Source organism: Meleagris gallopavo, chromosome 4, assembly GCF_905368555.1.
Source record: "Meleagris gallopavo chromosome 4, MGAL_WU_HG_1.1, whole genome shotgun sequence".
NCBI lineage: Eukaryota > Metazoa > Chordata > Aves > Galliformes > Phasianidae > Meleagris > Meleagris gallopavo.
The window spans coordinates 24,883,170-24,905,743 of record NC_139407.1 but is presented as its reverse complement, the minus strand read 5'-3'; the positions used below and the strand labels follow the sequence as shown (position 1 = coordinate 24,905,743).

The following is a 22,574-nucleotide window of genomic DNA, read 5'->3' as shown; positions in this document are numbered from 1 at the left end:
GATATTAGGAAACATCCCTTCTCAGAAGGAGCAGAGAGGTATTGGCACAGGCTGCCCAGGGAGGTGGTAGAGTCACTGTCACTAGATGTGCTCAAGAACCACAGAGATGTGGCACAAAAGGACATGGTTAGTGGGCATTGTGGGGATGGGTAAACAGTTGGACTACATGATCTCAGTGGTCTTTTCCAACCCTAATGATTCTATCATTCTATACTGAGAGCATGAAGAAAGTCAGGTCTCAACTGAACCCAGGTTTGAACCGTAGGGGGAGTGAGAAAAAAGCCTGAGATGAACTTGTTCTTTGATTTCCCTGCCTGCAGAACTCTAATCATCCACTTGGCAGGTCACCATACATCCCTGGAGCCTCAGGCTGCCTGGCACATTGTATTTATGTGGTTGGCTGGCAGGATGGGATCACCACAGCCTCACTTGCCAGGTTCAGCACTGGCATTGCCCACATTTTAAATACCTGCCAATTCGTACGTACCTGGTACGGAAGGGCCAGATTTCCTCAAAAAGCTTGCATTATATTTACAGTCATAAGTAGATGGCCTAAATTTCCAGTTTTCTCCCACAAGTCTGGCCACTGAGTCTTTCTGAGAAGTTTTGGAAGCTGTCTTCTTTTGGAAATCTCCTTTCAGGTGTGGGTGTTGGCAGGAAGATCATTCGAGTAGCTTGGGAACATCATACACAGAGAGAAAAGTCAGTGCGAGTGCAACCATTAGTCCCCCAAACATGGACACTCATAAATACACAAAACTGCATGAAAATAAAGTCTATGAAAAAATCTCCTAGTTGAACATGCTCCTTACATTTGATACAGTCAACTTAGAGCTCAGGATCTCTCTTGCAGAATGAACATCCATATCTTTATTTTCCTGAGAGCTCTAAAAACAGTCATCTGCAAAGTGTAATTTTTTTCCACCTTTCATAAATATCAGCAATAGTGCAGCCCTCTCTCCCCCTCTTTTTCTTATTCAGGATATCAGGCAGATAAGAGTTATCAGTAAAGGTCATCCTCAATTTCTGTACAGAAATGATCTGTCTCCGGTACGTAATAAACATTTATCCATGCCTTTATTAGCTATATTGGATCTGACAGTTCTGTTAAACCATTTTCTTTCATTTTGCTAGGTCATGACGGTTAATGCTGCTAAAAAATCTCATCACTGCTTTTGATCACTGTATTGTCTTCTCTGTATTATCAGGATTTTGTAAAGGTAAGCACTGGCTGGAATGACCTATTAAAGTTACAGCCCGTTGAGTTCCTGGCTTTTTTCTCACCACAATAAAAAAGCGAAGGAGTGAAAAGCATAAATTCTACTTTCAGGGTTATATTTAGTTGTTCAGTTGACATTTAGTAGAGCAGTCACTTTAAGCCCACTTTGCATTGATTTTGCTCCATTTTTTCACATCCTTGAGTATCCAAAATGGCATTGGAAGCCATACCATGGCAAATAAGCCCAACTAGAGGGACCAGGAGGTGACATTCCAGTTAACCCTCAGTTCACCAGCAGTGCTGTAGGCATCTTCTCAGGATTTTGAAACAATTCTTCAGGCTCTGACTGAAGATTGAGAAACATTTTACATGTATTCATTCATTTGCAGCAGCAGCAGCGTGCACTCCAGATCAAAACAATATTCACTAACTACTGAAAGATTTTCACAAATTTAGGCACCTATGTCACACTAGCTGCAATTCTCATCTCTTTCAATGTCAACAGTTCCACAGCTAGGAAAGACTTATTTTCAGCTTAGTATTAGTCAGCTAGATTTAAGTCCAGGATGCTTTTCTTCTCCGCCATCGCTCTCCATTGGTGTACACAGCAAGTTTATCCGTGTGGTGTGTGACAAAATTATACATTTTTCAGGCTTGCTGTTCTCCATCATTACTTGGAACAAATAAAATGAAGTGAAAAATAAAAAGACTTTTGAATGCCACATTTGGCCCCCCTTGCTATTCACCATAGGCCTGCATTGAGTTCAACAATCACTGTTTTCACACTGTTAGAGAATCCAGACACTGGTACTCTGGCCCACACTGTTACCAGACTTGCATTGTGTCTGCCACTGACTTCCCAAGTTCCTGAGGAGTTCTGCAGCCTTCTGTTAACACTTTTCTCTTTTCCTAGGTAGAGTTTTTTTCATGATGTCATTCTCCCTAGCCCACTTCAGTGATGGTAAACCCAGCACAAACTGAATTAAAGACAGAACTTGGCCCAGCATTCCCTTTCCAGGAGTTCCACAGAACTTGGGCCGTGTGACATTGGCCAAGCAATGAAAGTGAGCCAAAAGATCACTCCACACTGGAGTGAGGAGCTGGTATAACTCTCTTGGGGGTGGAGAAGCATATGTATGAAGTTGGTTTTAATTAAGACATCACAGCAGCTGTTTGCAGAGGTTGAGCTCTTAGAATCTTCCCAAGACACAGGTTGCTTGTGGAGATGCCTATATACTTAAGGTTAAAAAAAAAAAAATAAAGCGCTAATAATTCAGAGTACAAAACGATGTCATCCTATGACGACCCACATCCTTCTACAGAGACTTCTTCCACTAGTAGTTTGATGTCTGTTGTGATGAGCATTCACTAAGTACTTTCTGTTCCCATAGGTGATTTCCAACACTGGCCCAGAGAAAGCACTGATAAAGAATAACAGCTCAGAGAATATCCAAGACTATGCCCTTCTCACAGCTTGCATGCATTCACAGAACAAGAATCTGCAAAGGCAGAAATGGGAATTCAGCTGACTCCCAAATTACAAGGCATTTTTGATGCAACTTTATGAATTTCCATAGGAAGTTTAATTTAAATGTAACCTGATTATCCATGCTGTAAGGATCTGGGAATTGGCTCAGCTGGTGCTGAGCAAGGGTCCTTTCAGCTCACTGTAGTGACAGCCACAGCATCTGGAAACAACAGGCTGCAGAAGGCACATGTGATGGTATGTGCTGGAAACCCGTGCCCAGCAGGCAACATTCCTTAACCCCAGAGAGTTGTGAACAGCTCAAACCCAGATTAAGAAACTGCAACTGACTGTAGAACTGGACGATATTGAGATATTGAAGTCAGATATAGCAACTTTCCTGAAGCTACACTGATTGCCTATGGCTAAAAAACTATTCCTGTCCGAAGCCCTGTTTTCAGTTACTGAAAGGAGCTGGAGGTCAGTGGTATAAAGGGCGTGGTCTCTCTTCTTATAAGCAATCTGTTGCTTTTGGATTTTTACAAGCATCCCTGTATTCAGCAGCAACAAGTCATGTTCTTCTGTTCCTCTCCCAGCTGTAGCTTCACTGACTTCCAAAGGAAGACAGGGAGGGAGAAATGGAGCTGCACACAAGAAGAAGAAAAATGTTTTTCCTAGACTCCAGGACAGCAGACGTATCAAAAGACAAATCTTTCTCCATATGCTCTCGGTCCCCCCGTGTCCTGCATGCCTGTGCTCACTGAGCTCTGTGTGATATATACCTGCAGCACGAGAAGAGCTCCCAGTTTTGTGCCAAAAACAAACGGAGACCTTGTATACATACAGGCTTGTCTGCTGCCAGGGCTCTGGTAAACTCTACTGAAATGCAGGAATTGCCACCCTGTCTTTGTGTGTGCCAAAAATCCCACCACATTCAACAAAGGAAGATCAAGGGTGTTAACCTCGATGCCTCAGCTAACTTAACCCAAACCTTGCCCCCAGTACCCACTTTGCAGAACGACGCCTCCTCCTTGTCTCTAAATGGCCACCCAGCATAAGCATCTCCCCATAATAATTCATGAACAGGCTTCCAATGGCGCGGGTTTGGAAGCAAAGGTTGGCTCAGACACGATTATCCTTTTCACCAGCCTAAGTTGGAAGCACAGACAAAAGGCACGCAGACCAATAGCTGCACTCTGACCTTGATGCTTCAGACCACCAGGCTGTTAAACAAGAGGCAGGACCCCTGTGGTCATGGGAATCTCCAGCATGTGTTTAAAAGTGTAACACTGTATTTATTAGAAAACTTTCCTCAACCAATTTTTAACATTTTTCAGGTGTACGACTGCTGGATTTTACACACTCAGTGTACATGCATACAGACACACAAGTAGAGGTGAGAAATAGAGAGAATGCGTCCTAACGGCTTTTAAGTGACCACTTACCAGCAGCTATTGTCTGTGATATTTCTGGTATTGCCCCTGCTCCTTAGTTGCTGCTGAGCTTCCTCATGCAATAAACAGATAAATCCAAGTCTTTTTGAAGACAACAGTTCGTACCCAGGACTGTGTTTCCTGAGAATCATTTATTCCTCTGCTGTAAAAAATTCGTCTCAAGCAGCCTGCTCTGCCAGGCTCAGCTCTCTCTCTGTATAGCTTTTCTTCTACACAGCTCAAAGTGGATATGGAACAAATCGGTTTTGAAAGGCATCTTCCAGGAAGGCTTGGGACAACCAACGTCTGACTTCTGTGTGAGCTAGCAAATCTGTGCAAAGAAGGGAGAACAGCCATTAAAATCACACAATTGTCCAATTTGTGAAGTAATTTGTCTTTAAAATACAACATTCAACACCTCCTGTTATATACTGAGAAATTTTAGGTGCTCAGAACAAACACAATCTAAAAAATAAAAATCATACCCACTTAATGCAGCTGGTAGTTAATTATTACAATATGTGACACTTCAAATATACTGAGGCGATGACATTTAGCTGATTTGTCTTCGCTATCTTTTGCTAAGCAGGCTGGCAAAAGAAGAAAAACGATTGATCTACTAACAAGTTTAACACAACCTTGAAATAAATTACATTCAGAAGCTAGAAGCCTGACTCTGTTTAATAGTTAAATCATTTATTCCTAGGCGTAAAAAAAAAAAAAAAAAAAAAAAAATTAAAAAATCCTGCCCTCAAGTCATTATCAGCATGATCCGCTATTTGAAGTCTTGCAAAATGTTCAAGGAACGGCCCTGGTGATTTGGCCAAAAGGAAACAATGCACTTAGCAGCTCTATGCAGGCCCAACAAAATGGAGACTCCCAGTATGAGAATATTAAATTATTATGGTTTTTGTGACAGGGGGCACAATTGTTAGTGGCTCCCTTCCTCTGATGGCCAAGTTACGTTCTTCCCTGCCGTGAGCATTCATTGTCACACCTAATATTTGCATGCTTTGATAATAATAAGATTGTCAAGATAATAGCAGGGAAGTTTCAGTAGAAACTCAGTTTTCAAAAGCCAGCTGTGCACGGCCCAGGTTGCTTTTTCTAAGAAGATGCCTTCAAAAAGCAAAATTAAGCCTCGCTCATAAGAAAAACAAAATTATTCCCCTCCAAAAAGAAGAAGAAGAAAGGGAAAGGGGTAATTGGATGAGACAGGGATGGAAACAACTTCCTGAAGAAACTATTTTTTACGTGAGTTATAACTTCTTTTTTGTTCTCTGCAGCATTTTGGTCAGTGCAAGCAAATAACTTTGCAAATAGAAAAACAGGTTTTAAATCAGAGAGTAATTACCTTAGTGAGCTTTATCGATTGCACAGATCAAGCTGAAAGAATCTGGGGCTTTTCTCTCTCATCCACCTTTTTGCATGACATAACCATTCAACAGCTTAAATGAGTGGCATACAAAGTGATTTTTTGAAAGAATGGCAGTATTGTTGAAATCCACAAAATATGTATTTCTTATGGTTAAAACAAACTTGCTCCTTTGTCCACACAAAATGATGTCTTAAAACAGGAAAAGAAAAATGTTCCCTCTCCCCTTTTGCTCTGTATCACTACTCCAGACAGCATCATCCTGAGTTATCAAGGCTTCCTTGCTAAGCCAAGAGAGAGGGAAAGAAAAGATCAGAGTCAAAACCAGCCTTCCACAAAGATACTGAGCAATGAAAACCACTGTCAAACGATGACAGCCAACAACTTCTCATTAGCTCTGCCAGGTTGAACAGGTCTGTATAATTATTTAGTAAAATTAATTAATAAAGCACACTTCACACAGTCCAAAATAGAGATGATTAAATCATACTCCATTTCAGGTCATTTTGGACTAGCAGAGATCTGTGCTCTAACTCACTGTAGGAAGGAGAGACAAAGTCCAACTGTTGGGCCTGCCACAGAGATTTGTTCACTGAACCCCCTTGGGTTCTCTTTCAATTGTGCAATAGAAAGCAGACTTTACAGAGTAAGTGTCCACAGTCTGCTCTATTCTTGGCAGTTATTTCAACCTTCAAGCAATGATGACTTACTCAGGAGGTGCTGCAGATCAAAACCTTTGATCACAAATATTACATTTTCTGGCCATTGTAGGCTGTCAAAGGATCAGAAGCAGCTAGAATGCATGCACAGAAACCTACTTGTCTTTCACACAGGGAGGTGTCTTTTCCTGTAGAGTTATTTAGACAGCAGGAGTGAACTAAGCATAAATTACCAAGAGGTCAAATACCTTCACTGACTCACATTTGCTCACATTCGCAGTGCAATGTAGCCTGAGCAGGAACAATCACAAGAGATGCAGCAGAGAACAAGGGCAGAAGTGTACAGGGTGCCCCAGCTGGATCCTCAGCCTTAGGTAAGAGCCACTGGAAAGACACTTCCTAGAAGGTTCACCTCTGTGGCCAGGAAGCTGCCAAGGGAGTAGCAATCTGTAAAAGCAATAGATGACAAGAACAGAGGTGTTAGCTAACTTGATACTCCTACGATAAACGAGTACTGAAATAAGAATGGAAAGCTATCTCTTTTTTTTCTGCCAGTGTTGCCTTCTTCAGGAAGATTTGAAGAGCAGATCACACTGCCATAACTCATCATTTTCCAACACTGACTGATCCTGACAATGGTAACCCAGCACCATCTCCCTTGTTAATCAATGACAGATAAAATATTTTTCAAGTACTATCTAAAAATAATTCTACCAGAGATTAGACAGATGTATATTTATGCACACATTTGGTCTACTACCCAGCATCTCTATTCCAAAAAGTGCTAATCCCACACAGTCACTTGGCTGAATGCTCACCTGGTTCTGTCCCCGTTACTTCCATGAATTTGCCAGCAAGCCAACTTTGGTGTGTGATAAAGCTGTTTCTTTGCTTCATCACATACTCATTCACCAATTTGCAGCTAAAGAAATCAGATGTAGAGCCAAAGAATACATATTTGCAGTAACAACTGCGCTACTGCATGAATTCATCTTTAACAAAACCAAGCTGAGGTACAGCTGAAAGTGCTTAGGTTAGGAAGGTTATGCTAAATGAATACGTCACATATATTTATAAAGGCACACACACAGAGAAACATGTTTACGTGCTGCAAAAAAATCTAAGTGTTCCAGCTTAGAAAGCTTCCTGTCAATGGGCAGCTAAATTCCAATGGCACATACTGATGATAGAAAGAACTTTGTGGCCTGAAATTATGATCTGTATCACACTTTTTTCCCATTGCTTGGGTTCTATGGAGTTCCATAAATGTAAGAGACTGCAGAAAAGTAGGTCTTTCACTGCATTAAAATTTGTATTTTAAACAGTGAAACTCATCAAAATTGAGCTTGTATATATTACATAAACAGGATGAGTTGATATACTGTTTTCTTTGCAGATGAGGAAACATTCAATGTATACTCATTACCGTGGTACAGGTTCTTGGGAAAAAAAAAGGAATGGGAAGTATCTTCAGTGGTGTCAGCTGGGATTCTTAGCCTCCTCCAACAGAGTAAGGAAAAGGGACATAAATGACAAGTATTGGATGAAAGAATCAGCTGAAGTCAAGATAGGGGAAACAGCTTGAGCTCCCTGACAACTTTATTCTTCCATCTCCCTTGACAGGCCTGTGCTCCAGCTTAGAAATCTTGATGTGACACCGAACTGTCCTTTAGGACCCAGAAAGTTGACGTCATCATGCCTTTCAGGAAGAAATCTGTTATTAGAGAATGAAGACGAAATCAAAAGGGTAGAAAGCAAGGAATGAACACTAATTTTTAGTCAAAAACATGAGAATCTCTTATAGAGCATCTGCGAATTAGAGTTTTGCTGTGATTTTTTTCCCAGACAAGCAAGACAGCAAATATTTTGATGAGAGCTGCTCAGTCCGAGGGATGATGTTATGACTTCCCTGCAACACAAGTTTATCCTAAAGCAACCTGATCCATTCCTCTGAGAGGGGCAGCATGGGATAGAGAAGGAAAAGGGTGGTGGGGGAACTAGTGGGGGGGGGGGGGGTGGAAGAAAAAAAAAAAGCTTTTCTTTACACTTGTGCTGTTCTGAATGTGGACCATCTGTGCCCCCAGCTGGAGTGCTGGAGATGGTCTGGCACTTGAACCACACCATATTTACAGATCTAAACACAAATGGCTACTGCCTGATTGTTTCATGATTCATTAGTCAGACAAGCTCTCCTCTCCCGCCAGCACAGCTGTTACAGAGTAAACCTTTGTCACTTAATAGGCCTGATTATTACTTTCCATCAAAGGTATTGATCTGTGTCATCTCTACTTAAGGGAAAAGGGGAAAAGCAAAAAGGAGACCAAAATGTGTCAGGAAAACAAGAAAGGGGGGGAAAAAATGAAAAACAATGACATTTCTATGGTTATTAGAGGCACTGGTCAATACGTTTAATCTCTCCTGGCTGTACTGTATTCATGTATTCATTTAGCACAGTGACAAGGTTACTCATGGAGATGAGGCGTCGCACATGATGTGGCATTCCTTGCACTGCACCAGACTGCTGCAGTCACACAATATGGCCATGCATATAATTGGTCGGCAAAAGACACAATGTGAATTAACAAATAGCATTTAAAAAAATAGAAATCAATTAAGTCACACAAGCAGCAGAAGGTAAGAACACAGGTTCGTCTGTAAGTGGCATGAGACGAGATAAAGAGATGGAGAGCGAGATTTTAGAGAACTGCCCAGGGTTAAGTCCTCATCCATGGAAGTTGATGGCACCATCCCAGTTTGCACCCTTTTTAAGCTGGCCCTTTTTATTCAGCAAATGAGTGCAGGACAGGATGTGCTCTGTTACATAATTGTGATGCAGAGTGTATTTACCACAGCTTGAGAGCTCGTGTTGCTCTAGGAGCCGCCTGACAAGCTGCTACTGCACCAATTGCAGCGTTATTGCAAATTCACTCACTCCATTCATGGGATGAGATCTGCAACATCCAAATTGAGAATTTTATCGCCACTCGGACTCCCATATTGTTATCAGCAGTGTTCTTGCCTGGTGGTGCCTGGTACCCACCGTTCCAGTGACAGTGATGATGGACATGGTACTGTGGATCTAGTTCCCTCATTCTGTTTTCTGTGTGTTTAAGGCATTAACTCCAAATTCTGAAGCCAAATCCCAAAATCCTCTTTCAGAATAAACAGCAGCAAAGATCACTGAGGAGCACGGGAGAGAAAAGGCACCACAGCAAAGACCACTTTGGCATGAGCCCATAGCAGCATAATAGTGTCACTACTCAGGCTCCTGAAATCAAAGAGAAATAAAAGCCACACATGCATGTTCATGGCCAAAAAGGACATTTAGAACTAGTGTGAGTGCTTTAAGTGCCATGTTCAGCCTGATCTGGGGGCAGTCTGGGGAATGAGCCCAAGAGGACTGCCATTAGATATCCCAGAAGACATTATTTCTGGGTGACGTTCACTCCCCTTCTTCAGAGTCTCAGTAGCTTTAGTAGAGGGCAAAGAACAACCTTCCAGCTCTTCGAGATTCTCATGTTTTCTCCCAGCCCACTGAGATCTCATTTCTACCCACTCACTCCTACATCCCACTGCATAATGCATTTTTGCTGGATGGAAAAAAAAAAAAAAAAAAAAAAAAAAAGGAAGACTGAGGCACGTGACACCAAGAAAGAGTTGTGGCACACACAATCCATTGGAAAGTGTTGCTTGGCAATACTGTGTGTGCTCAGCTCCCCGCCAAGGGACCAGCATTGTCCCTGTGCCAGGAAATCAGCCATTCAGCTAACAGTCAGTGCAGTAAAGAAGAGGACGCAGAAGACGGAGAAGCAGAAGGGAGCCGTCAAACTCAAAGACACATGCTTGCTCTCTTCTCCTCATGCACTACAACAAATAGCAAGGGGGTGTGGGTGAGGAGTGAGGAACCAGAGAGATGCTCTCACTTATAGCTTTGCCCACATCTCAAGGAAGGGAACTGCTTAGTCAGTGGCAAAGGAGGAGCCAAAAATGACATAGCACAATTATATCTTTGCATTTAGGTTATGAGAAGCAACCTTCTCATTTGTGAGTTGTTTTGGAATGGAAAAGGGTGACATTTTGTCACTGAATCATTTAGAAGTAGACTGAATAAAGCAGGCGGGCACAGGCAGCTCAGAATAATCCTGCAGTAGGCAGGTCGTTGCCATTGTCAGTATCTTGTTTTCTTCCTTTGGAGATAATGTTTGATTCTGGTGACAGGACTACAGCAAGCAGCCAGCAAGGGAAAGAGAAGAGGAAAAAAAAAAAAAAAAGAAAAGAAAAACAAACTTCAGCAGCTACAAAATAAACCTAAACTTTCTAAAAACTTTCTTCTCTTCCCTGGTGAGCTGATGAGAGTAAAGTTTTATTATTGGAAATACCCTTGTAACTACCAGAAATGCTGCCAATCTGTTGTGTTACTCTTTCAAAGAAGGTGCTGCTGAGACTTGCCAACATTACTCTTCTTCCTATTCTCACTAGTGCAAATCAGGAGTAATAACAGTTACATCAGACATCACATGGGTGGATAGTGATAGGACAAGGGGGAATGGTTTTAAACTGAGACAGAGGAGGTTTAGGTTAGATATTAGGAGGAAGTTTTTCCCCCAGAGGGTGGTGACACATTGGAACAGGTTGCCCGGGGAGGTTGTAGATGCCCCATCCCTGGAGGCATTCAAGGCCAGGCTGGATGCGGCACTGGACAGCCTGGTCTGGTGGCTGGCAACCTTGCACATAGCATGGGGTTGAAACTAGATGATAACTGTGGTCCTTTTCAACCCAGGCCATTCTATGATTCTATGATCACACCTGCTGCCTATTTAGTCCAGTAAGACCCTGAATAGATCGCATTAACATCTCCAATAGTAATCTCTCTTCAACTTCACAGTGAAATTCAGACAGAAAACTTTCTCCTTTAGTATGTAACAGAATTGTCTCTAACACCTAAAGTTGCATAACCTGCTTGAGTCAACAGGCACTTAAGATGTGTGTGGATTTCCTACCTGTTTCGAGCACCATGTTCCTCCTTTCTCCTGGTGTTTACAATAAAATCATTTGACAGACATGGATGACAAGATCTACCTACATGATTGAAGCGTGGTTTTGAGTTTTTCTGAAAGATGCTCAGTTGCATTATTTTTCTCTGTCATTTCTCTGTTGATGAGCTCAGAACAAAGCTGAATTGATACCTATACAAAACAAAGGCTTAACAAATCAGAGCCAATAGTGTCAACTGATGGAACTTGGCTGAGTCCCAAGGACCTACCTGGCCTGAGTATTGCCTCATAGGAAGAACTTCCTTTCAGAAATAGAACAATCCTCACAGTGTCACTGAACACCTGTGAGCTATTCTCAACATTCCTCAGGCCACAGATGCTCTCAAGCAATTGGACGGATTGCTCCAAAACCCCTTATGACCACTGATGAGGGGGTAAAGAAGAAACGAGGCATTCTCATTTCATCCCCCCACCTTGCAAGGGGCAGAGGAAAGGCAAAAGTACAACAACACTCAACCTAGCCCATCCCCAGGCCTTCATCTATATACTCTGCAGCTGGTGTAAATTGCATCAGACCTGTGTCAGGTTCCTTCTGCAAGCCCTGTGAAGTACTGCACCTTGCAGCTGAACTGTGTCCTCAGCTGAAGACATCTTCTCTGGAAAGGGAGGGGGGAAAAGGAAAAAAGAAAAAAAAAAAAAAAAAAAAAAAGGAAAGCTTCAGGTCAAACGATTGATTACAGTTTTGAATTACAGGGGGCTATTGATTTTTCATTAAACACCATGTACTGCTGTAAAGCGGAAAAAAAGTAATTCATTGATCAGAGCTGTGGGCCATGTTCACTTATTGGCTTCCTGCCACATCCCATTATTCCCAGTTCTAAATGTATATTGAAGTCAGTTCATCCTAATCATTGCCTCCTGTCACCAGAAATGTCTCTCAGTAACTATTAGTTTAATCACCCCTTTCTTACAATGGTAATGAGTGATAATATCCAGCATTATGGCAGATTCATGAATATTATTCACTGTGTTACAGCATTGCATTTCACAATCCTACAGTTAAGGGTCTGTCAGCACTTCCATTACAAAGCCCCCAGGCCTGGGACTTTATCAATCACTCCTAAAAATTTGCTCCTGGCAGGAATAAGGAGCTGAGGGTGTCTAGTTTTGGAGAGAATGTTGTTGGAACTGCTCTCTACAAAATCTTTCTGGCCACAGTTTAGCTGCATTAAATGAGTGCTGGAAAGGGGAGAAAAAAAGAGGGAGAAGCAAGACGAGCTTTGCCAGCTCAAGCTGCTTTTTTCAATTGATTAAAATGCCATCGTTTCACAAACAGAATGATCTTGCTGTTACATTGGACAGAGACTCAGGAGATAGACATTCTCTTCCCAGAGCTGACACATGTGAACAATACTACCATAGTACTGTGCTGATCATGACACTTTAAATCCCAGAACGTCTTCTTTGAAACCTTTTGACTTTTGCAGTATGTTTTCCTGTATGCTGGCTGTTTGCTTCTGTGTTTGACATTCTCCATTTTGAGAAAGCTATATTCTATAGAGCCAAATGTTGAAATACTCAGATTTTATGTAGTATCTGCTTGGGTAAAATCTTGTTCCATGGATGATGGAGGTGAAGTTTTAGTAATGAGTTTGTGTTTGATTCTAGCATTCAGCCTAGAGATCTGGAGGAAGCTGGTCACATTTCACATTCACACTTATACCTATTGGAAAAGCTTTTGATTTCCAGTAACCAGTCATAAGGATGTTACTGGAACTATATGCCCTGAAGCTGAGAGAGGACCTGACTATTCATTTCAAAACTCTGAGGTGATTGAGGTTTACTGAGTTGACAAGTTGTTTCTACACTACTCTCAATCAAGGAAAGGAAAGGCAGATAACACAGGATCCAAAACCTGCGTTAATACAAGAGAAAGCAGTTACTGACTCCCAATTGCTTGCACCAGCAGAGTCTGAAATATATTATATACTGCCTACACTTAAAAAACAAAACAAAACAAAACAAAAGCACGTTGCAACTTGAAACAACTCAAAGAGAAATAAAACAACAGGAACATCAAATGATTCACACTCTTATCTTACTCGGGGACTTTTTTTGTCTGACATGTATGTAGCTTAGCATGGCACTGACTATTTGAAATCACTCTTATGGAAAGCAAGAATGAACTTATCACATTCTACAGGGAGTCCCAGATACGTACAGAACAAATCACATACGCAGAGTAATAAATGTATTTACTTCAGCATATAAAGCATTCAGAAAAGAACAGATCGCTATAGGAGAAAACATGGAAACAAAGCAGATGAGCACCAAACTTAAGCTTAGCTCTAACACTAGTTATCTGGAATTAATATGCGATAGATACTCTTCAGTATCCACAAACTGATTGCAGTACTGATAGGGACTTCTATCTACCACAATGCAGGTATGTCCTAAACCACTCTTCCATCACCATTTCACTACCAGTATTCACCATTTGTGTGAGAAGAATTCACTCCAATTAGTATTCAGTGTTACATCTACTGCCAGTAAGAGATGGTCAAAGACAAAGGGAAGAGGGATGGTCAGGGCAAAGTGCCAAGAATAGGAGAGAGCCAACTTGCCCACTCAAAGAGGTGGGACCACTCTCAAAGAAAACATTTCTGTGAAACACCTGGGGGAGTTCTCCTTTTCAGCATGGGTCTTTGGACCCTCCAAGCATGCTGGAAGGGGAGCTCAAGATACAGGCAGAAAGCAGCCTTCATTTACTCATCCATGCTTTCTTGCAAGTGTCTTTTGCAATGTGTTCCAATACATTGCCTCTCCCTGAAGTCAACCTCCTGCCGAACCTCTTCACAGTTTGCTGCAAAGGAGAAGATGAAGCCTGCTAATTCCTGCTTTTGAGTCCAGAGCCTGTATTTGAGAGGTCAAGTGGGGCTGCAAGTGACCATCTGGACAGAAAAGGAGCAGCAAATTCCAGCCACAAACTTGCTTTTGTGCACTGGTTCTCTGTGGCTGCGGTGATAGAAAGGAGGATCCTATGCACAATGCAGTAAAGGTGGTGGTGGATTCAGGTCTCTGAAAATGAATTCTATTGAGGCAAAGGGCTAATGGTAGGTTATGATGTGTGGGAAAGAGTTAGTGGAAGGCTGCAGGGCTGGCAGCAATCAAGCTGAAGGCATCAGGTGAAGCCCAGGGGGATGCTCAGCACTTAGAGGATGCTGTCAGAATAAATAAAGCTTTTCCTTACCAGACACAGGCACAAAAGAGCAGCTTATCCATGTCAGGTAGTTATATGGCTCCTATTATCCAGTAAGCACTTTGCAATCTTCACTGTGTTTATCCTCATAGAAACCACAATTGTAGCAGAAGATGAAGCCACTGGAGAACGACTCCAGCATTTGTCTGCTTGCATTTTGAGTATGGCAGTGAAAATTGTACTGGTGAAGCCAAAGAGTGCAAGACCTAGGTTGTCAAAGACACTCTATCCTTTATATCCCATAAGAAATCACCAAGAAGTCATTCAGCAAACACCTCTAAGGATCTTCCTTAAGTGACTAATCCAAATTCAGAGTCTGCTGAAGAGCAGAGTACTTATTTGCCATGTCCTGAAGGAAATACTCAATTCACTTCTACTGGAAGAAGCACATCTTCTGCAGGCAAGAGCACTTGCTTGAGCACAATTTTATTCTCTATCTTTCAGAAGCAGAGATGTTCTCCTGGCATCCCAAATTTGCATGGCATTCACTTAACCTTACAAAAAGTTAGGGAGAGATCAAAGCTGTTGTTTTGGCTACCTGCACATTTCTTTTCTTCCAGAAAATGTTGTGCCTGCAACAGCCAGGTCATTTAGAATGAATTGGTTGATGCTATTAAATTTACACCCTAGGAATGAAGCCCTTACTGGCAAGACCTGTTTTGTGTCTAATGTCTATACCTTGTGCCAAATAAAGAGTGCTCATTTCACATCATTTTCAAAGGACAGAAATCCTCTGCAGAGTTGCAGCAAACAACCCTTCTCCCATGCCAGTTTGTACTACAAATATCTTGGGGGTAATAAAGCCTTCATTTCATGCTTCAACACACCTGATCTAAAGATGGGATACAGCAGTGTATTCAATGAGAGCTCAGATTCAGCTACAGCTCCCACCTAACTTCACTATGAATGCATCCATGTTTTATTTGCATTTTTAACTTTCAGAAACACCTCCCATGGGAAACAGGAAACAAAAGTCATTCAGACTTTGTACCTCCACTTCTCCAGTAACTTTTTTGTATGTTGATACACTGTACTCAAATTCAAAAGAGCGCTGCTACTCTCAGACAGCAAAGCTCCTGCAAGCAGTTTGAGAACAAGTAGCAGTTGGCAGAGAGAGAACTCCAACATCAACAGCAATTTACACCAAATCTTCAGAGCTGACCTCTTCCTCTTCATGCTAGCTATTTCTTGCACAGTACCTCATAATCAGTCCATGTGATCACTCTATCAGGGTCTGGGATGATGCAGAGCACCATGAAATATGTGTGTGCTTGTCAGAAGCATAGCCTAAACACTTACAGTGCTGTAAATAAGAAGTCAACAGCTGCTGTACTTTACAGTTCAAGGTAAGAAAGAATAGCTGATGTAAATTGTACCAGCGTGCTATCAACATAAAACAACAGGGCACAACAGATTACTGTAGGCCCCAAGCACTCCACATTTGTCTTGACACCAATGTAAGTTTGACACCCATCAGTTCCCATGATAAAATACAGCTTGCAAAGGGAATTGTTTCAGCCCCGCATCAGAGACTGCATGTGTACAACAGGGCGGGAGGAGAATACTCTCCATTCAGGCAGCACTAGGGGATTCAAGCAGCAAAGCATAGGGCAAGCATGTTATCCACAACAACATGCCTGTTGAGTCAAGTTCCAGTCTAGTTGGATGCTTATGCTGGCACATAACTTCAAGCACTGAGTTGAAGAGAGCTTGCAATCTTTAAGTTATGTACATAATTACACTGCATGTATATACCAAGGCATGCTAAAACAAGACTAGCAGACACTATCTCCACCACTCCATTTGAAACAGACTAAATGATACTGCTTGCCTGAGCCAGCTTTTGGCCCAGTCTTTACTGTATCTATTTACCACCTCTACTGAATCACAAACATCAGCTCCTCAGTCCCAATAGAAAGGCTGCTTACTTGGTGCTGAATATTATAAAATGGCTTGAGTTGAGAAAGACCTTGAGGATCAGCAAGTTCCAACTCTTCTGTCACAGGTAGGATTACCAATCAGTAGATCAAGTTCTGGATGAGATTGCCCAGAGCCCCATCCACCCTGGTTCTACTGAGCACCAGTAGGTATGAGTAGATTATGAGTTATTTTAAAGCCAGAAAACATCCACACCCCTCAAAGAAGATCTAATAGTGACAATTCACATGAAAACCTGTCTGTGGAAAGGAGCAATAAGCCATAGTCAATAGCCATTCTCCAGTTCCAAGCCTTTCCTGCCCTTGGCATTCCTTGGAAAGGAGAATAAAAGTAAGTCAGTTCCTAACAAAAGCCCTAACTTGCTTTCAATACTTCAGCCTGACATAAACCCCTTCTTACAAAAGCTACTTCTGAAAAACCTCGAAAGTTCTCACTTCCATCCTGCTGTGATAAAATCCTTCTGCTCAGGTGTAACTCAAGATACCTATGTGATGCACTTGAGGTCTCTGGTTGTACTTAGACACTGAGGAAAGGACATTCCCAAGAAACAAGGGCAGGAGACACACATATATGCAACCTCCTTCCAACACACATTTAGGTAGAGCACTTGCCTGTGTCTAGGAGCCAGGAAGAACTTCCAGCAGCCTGCATTCAGCTGAACCTAAAAAGTCAGCACGCTCTCATCAGGTTAATGCTTCACGGCTGAGCATGTTGTGAATCCCAGCTGATATCAAGAATTCAGGGCACATGTTGGCAGAGCACATTGTTACAGGCCAACCCTCAAGCACGTAAGCCGCTGCGTAAAAGCCTGGCACACATCTAAGCAGCTGGCTCCCAAGTGCAGAAAAACATGATGGGATTATGGTCTTCTCCATATTCACTCTGTGATGACACCATCTATTTTAGATACCACTGGAAAGGAAATTGGTTTCTGCAGATAAATCCAGTTGCCTTACTCAGACTCAAGTTTTCAGAAACAAAGCAACATTCAATGAATGGAGTAGAAGCAGAGCACAACCAGCATTTGCTATTGTTAATGTTACTGTCAACCATTATGAAACACAAGAAAGTAACAAGTGCAGGTTTAGTCAGTTTGGATAATTCTGCAGGAAATACTACCAATAGAAACTAATACATATGCAAGCAATAGCAAGCTGCCTGGGAAACAGTGTTTTGCCTTCAGTGTGAAATAAAATGTAACACTTAAATTGCCTTTGGCCTAGCATAAGTGTATTATTTTACATACATACACTCCTGAAAGGCTGTTCTTGAATATCTACTCAGTTTTATCCTCTGCTCTTCAAACTTGTAGCACAGGAGGTTGATGCGGGGGTGGGAGGGGGGTCTGAATTCAGAGCCATATTTTTTGTCTGTTGGAAACAGTCCAGATTTTTCCCTAAGTCACTGGGAGCAGTTTGTCCACATAGAAGCATCTCCCAGCCCCAGCCGTCTCTTACGATTTCTGAGCAACATGCAGAGTTTCTCTGTTTAACCATCCTGCATAGTGCTGCTGTCTGTGTATTGTACCAGACCTGATCACTCACCCACTGCTGGTGTAAACTCGCTTTGTCTGTCCTTCCACAGCCCTCTCCTCCTCTTGTAGGAGGGCGGTACTGCTCCCCATTGTGTGACCATGCTGCATATGCTTGTCAAACACAAATGTCCCAGAGAAGGGGAGAGGGCGAGGGCCCACAGTGGCATTGCAATGCCAACGGCACAATGTCCCCAGATGAGGGTGGTCGGCAGTACAAGTGGCTATCAGAAAGTCAGAGCAAAATTCAAGAGGCTGAGCACTTCCAATTATGATTGAAATCTGCCATTTAGTTCATCATGTTTATTTAGGCATTAAAAGCAATTTTCCAAGCACATGTCTGTCACATTTAGACACAATGGGCTAGCTTGTAATTAGGAAGTATATGACCTCACTGGCTTTAATTGGGAGAAGCCCACATCCAATCCATTTACCAGATGATAGAAGGCAACTGGCATTGGAAGGGAAGTTTGGCGTCAGCTGTAGGACACATACAATACCTGCTATAATTGCTCCCAATTCATCATCACCCCTTCTACCATCAGGACTTTCTCAATAGGTTGTTCATGAATTTGTCTGTGTACCAGTGCAGGAGAACAAGAGACAAATACTGCATCATGGAGAATGATGTTTATCAGATGCCAAAGAGAAAAATAAATAAATACCAGAAATGGTAAATTCTGCTTTGGCAAGGGAGCAGGGCAGGCATGGGGCCAAAGCCAGGTCCAGCCTAATGGCTATAAGTCTGCTAACTTTACATCTGCCTGTGTTAGGTCACAGTGTAGTCCACACTAGACACCGGGGCACACTGTAGCTTAAGTATACAAGAAAGAAGATATTTAGGGCTGAAGCATCCTAGCAGGAGGCTGTCGTAAGGAGAAGTCTATTTGTGGTAGGAATGTGCAATAAAGAAACTCCAAATTCATCTATCTGTATGTTATTGTATAGGAAGTACGTTTCTGTCCTAGTTAAGAGCTGACAGACATATCTCTCTGCCTCCATTGTATTTCCAGTGATTTCCATAATGCTATACAGATGCTCTTTATTACCGGAAGGGCTCTATAGCTACGACCCGCCCCATACACCAGTCCTCAGAGATAAATAAAGCTGTTGGCAGTAGTCTCAAATGCAAACCATCATCCTCCAAAGGGAACTGTGTTCAGGCTCAAAGGAGTCTTGAAAAAGGATTTTTTTCTAAATAGGGAGGAGAGAGGGGAAAAGCTGTTGCATATAAAAACTCTTGTATAGCACTCTGAGAAGTTCATCTGTTAAATGCCACTGCAAATGGCACTGTGTCTCCAGAGTGAGCAAGTCCTACGTGAGACATCCAAGCAGTGCTGCAGCAGACAGACATGTTACTGCAGTCTCCATCCCATGGGGAGGAGAACTGACTTTTAAAAAAATCAAAGAAAACCACATTATAGAAGAACACCTACTTCCTGAAAGCAATCCTTTTCTATCATTCTGTTTCTTTTGGATATTTTTGTCCATTATCACAGTGCAGACTTTTTATTGTATTTATTTGTGTGTGTGTGCGTGATTGTTATTGCACTTAAAAAAAAATCATCAGAACATGCAGATCTGCTACATCAAGATGAGGATGAGTTCAAGGAATGTGTAAAAGAAATACTGGAGAGAAGAGAAGCTCACATGCATTTCACCAGCAAGAATCTCCACTCACGAAACACATCCTCAAAGATAAATGTTATGGGTTGACCTGTCAGCTCCATTTGTGCTTTGGACAATACAAGGATTTCCTCATCTCTACGAACAGTTCAGTTAATGCACTTATTTGTCTTGGATATACTACTTCACCTTGAGACACAAAGCAGCTCTCCTCCCCACACCACATGCAGTCCTCCTCCAGCTAACAATATCATACCATTAGGAGATAAGAAGGAAAGTTGAAAATTAAAGATTTCCATGCCTCAGGAAAATGTGTCAGTCTGCCCAACAGCACTGTACTGTAGGACAGCTTGGTCCTGGGGACGTGGGAATCTCATACACTGGTCATCTTTGCTGCAGACTCTGGATGTTGAGGGTGTAAAAGCCATTCAAAACAAGGTGGCTGGAAGCAGGGTGTGCCTGTGTACAAGTTTTCTCTCTATATGTTGTCTTCTACTCAGATATGCCATCTTGGCCAAGAATTCTTTTGGGTAAATCATCATAGCTTTACTGATCAGACATACACTAGATTTACTTCATGGAAGGAAATCTCTGCAGTGGCAGCCAGACGTCTTTAGGTCAGGTGCAGTGTGTTTAGTGTAGTTCTCCTGGTACTTCATTTGGTTGCTCTGCACACTTTTGGTAACCCTTCAGCAGAACAGCAAGACCCAGCATTTAGCAGAGGTTTTATGATGTAGAGCAGAATTCTGACAAAGATACTTCTGTGTCTGCTCAGGTAGGCATAAAAAGTGCTGACATATGAACAGTTAGCACTGCTTCCTCGAAAACGTATCTGCTGCTGCACTGGAAGCTGCTGGTGGTGAAGTGAGCACAGTGAAAAAGATTCAGAGGAAGCTGGGATGAAAATGCTTTGTCATTAGCTGGAGCACAGTGTGGCAGTGGATTAGCTGATAGAGAGAAATCTCTAGCTTCTAATGGAAGCATTCTGCACAAAAATGACCATGCTCTGAGCAAACTTCCACCTGTTTCTTGGTCTTCTGTGGCTGACAGCTTTTACTGGGGCAAAAGAGAGAATGTGAGCAAAAATGAGACAAGTATCCAGGCATGAGGAAATGCACCAGGCAGAAAGAGATCCAGGCCAAAGACAGGTCTGCCACATAAGTAATCTGACCTGTTCTTAGCATTGTTCACTGGCTCCAATATCGAAGTAGTGCCTCCTTGAGAGGTAGCCAAAGCCTGTCCTGATGCAGCAAGGTCTCTTGCTTCCTTCTCTTTACATTTCCCTCCTTCATTTGTCTTTTAAAATAACCTACTTCTCCACACCATTTCCATTTCATTTCTGTCTGCTTCAGCTTTTTCCTGGTATTGTAGCTCCCTGTGTCCATCCTGTCATGTCCCAGCCACAACTGGGGTCTCCCTGGAGAATCTGCCACCAAGCTGGACACTGCATCGTGCTGATCTGTGCTCCGGGCATAGCTGGAGGACAGCCCCCAGCCTCCAGCCACAGCTTTAGGGAGGCAGAGCTGGGCCAGTGGGTGTGAGATGGTGGCGGATGGGCCATGCTGCACACAAGTGTGTGACCACAGCTTGGGGTCTCAGCAGTGCCAGGAGGGGGTGTTTGTGGCACGAGACATAGTGCTCAGCATTGCACACGGCGAAAAGTGGAAGAGTACATCATTTCTTTAAGCTCATCTTGCATTCAGCCAGCTGCATATAAATTTCCCTCTATCTCATCAAGCTCTCACTGTTTGGCCTCCTCTGACTGATATTGGCTCATCATACTTAATCTAGGGTGAAATTTCCTCGTCTGAGCTAAATTACTCGCAGCCATCAAGGGAAACGATATTTATTTTTCGTGGGGCTAATGACCTGTCCCCCGGACCCACCCACTGATGGTTATTTACTAGGGCCCAGATGCTTGGGCTCAAAATGAGTGCTAATGTCAGCGGGGGCCATTTCTCATTCAGGTCTCTGATTGAATTGGAGCGATCCCATTGACATTGACTCTGTGACTTTTAAGGCCATTACCCTCAGCAAGAGATGAACCTCTCATCATTGCTCCAACGCTGACAGCTGATTAGCGACAAATTACAAGGAGGAAGAACCTAAGACTTTGTTGGGTGAGGGTGGGGGGGAAGGGGAGGAGAGACTGGGAGGAGGCAAGGGGAAAGCACGGAGTCGGGGAAGATAGAATAAGTAGCGGAGGAGCAGGAAGGGTGGGAGGGAAGAGCTCTGCTGAGACCCTGCTGCAGCAAGTTGGCACTGGCAATGCTCCACAAGCTTTCGCTGGCTGCTCCATGAAAGCAAAAAAGCTGTTGCTGTGGATTAAGTGCTTCAGGGGTCACATACAGCTCTGCAACTGGTTCTCACTGTGACTCCTCTGCCTCCGTTTCCTTACCTGGAGGCTGGGCAGACAGCACTGACTGACGACAAACCAGAAGGCATCTCTCTGCAGCTCACAACCACTGACTGATGCATAAACCTTCATCCAGCTGAGGTTAAAGCTGCCTGACCACTCTGCTGCACACTACCCTTGCATTTTCAGGGTTTTCAGTTAGTGGGCAGTAAACAACCCACATGCATAACAAAACACGCTGTCATCGTGGTATATTTGGTCAAACACAACAGGACCAAGATTTCTCCTTTCACTGCTACTGCAGTACCTAAGGATAAAGTTTTGAACAATTCTGGGCTGCACTCACCATTTTGTTTCTAGACAAATGCAGTCACTTCTGCAGTGAACCACGGCAGCCAGCCAGTAGCATGCACCAGCTTTCTGTATTCAGTCCTGCAAGGGAGAGAAGAGTGGGTGTTATTTAAAAGCGACTGGAGGAAAAATCTGTGCCTTAAAAATGCTGCATACTGTGGATATGGTTCTTCTTATCTGGATGATTTGTGAGGCAGACTTGCTCCCCTAAGTAAAAGGGAATATTTTTAGTGACACAATTAATATAAATGGAGCCATGCTGAAAGGCATTACAAGGAGGCTTGTTGCTCTGCAGCCCTGCATAAGCAGGCTCGGAGACGCGTTACAGCTCACAAAACACCAGGCACACTGAAAAGAACAAGTGGCGT

At 42.8% G+C, this 22,574-nt stretch overlaps 1 long non-coding RNA gene across 1 annotated transcript; it reads right to left on the bottom strand.

Moving 5' to 3' along the window:
• Positions 1–487: 487 nt before the first annotated feature.
• Positions 488–22,287, bottom strand: LOC146544448 (uncharacterized). Its single transcript, XR_014882777.1, has 4 exons — positions 22,202–22,287; positions 6,414–6,598; positions 4,130–4,448; positions 488–674 (listed from the first exon to the last, which is right to left on the bottom strand). It is a non-coding gene; the product is annotated as an uncharacterized LOC146544448 (long non-coding RNA).
• Positions 22,288–22,574: the final 287 nt, after the last annotated feature.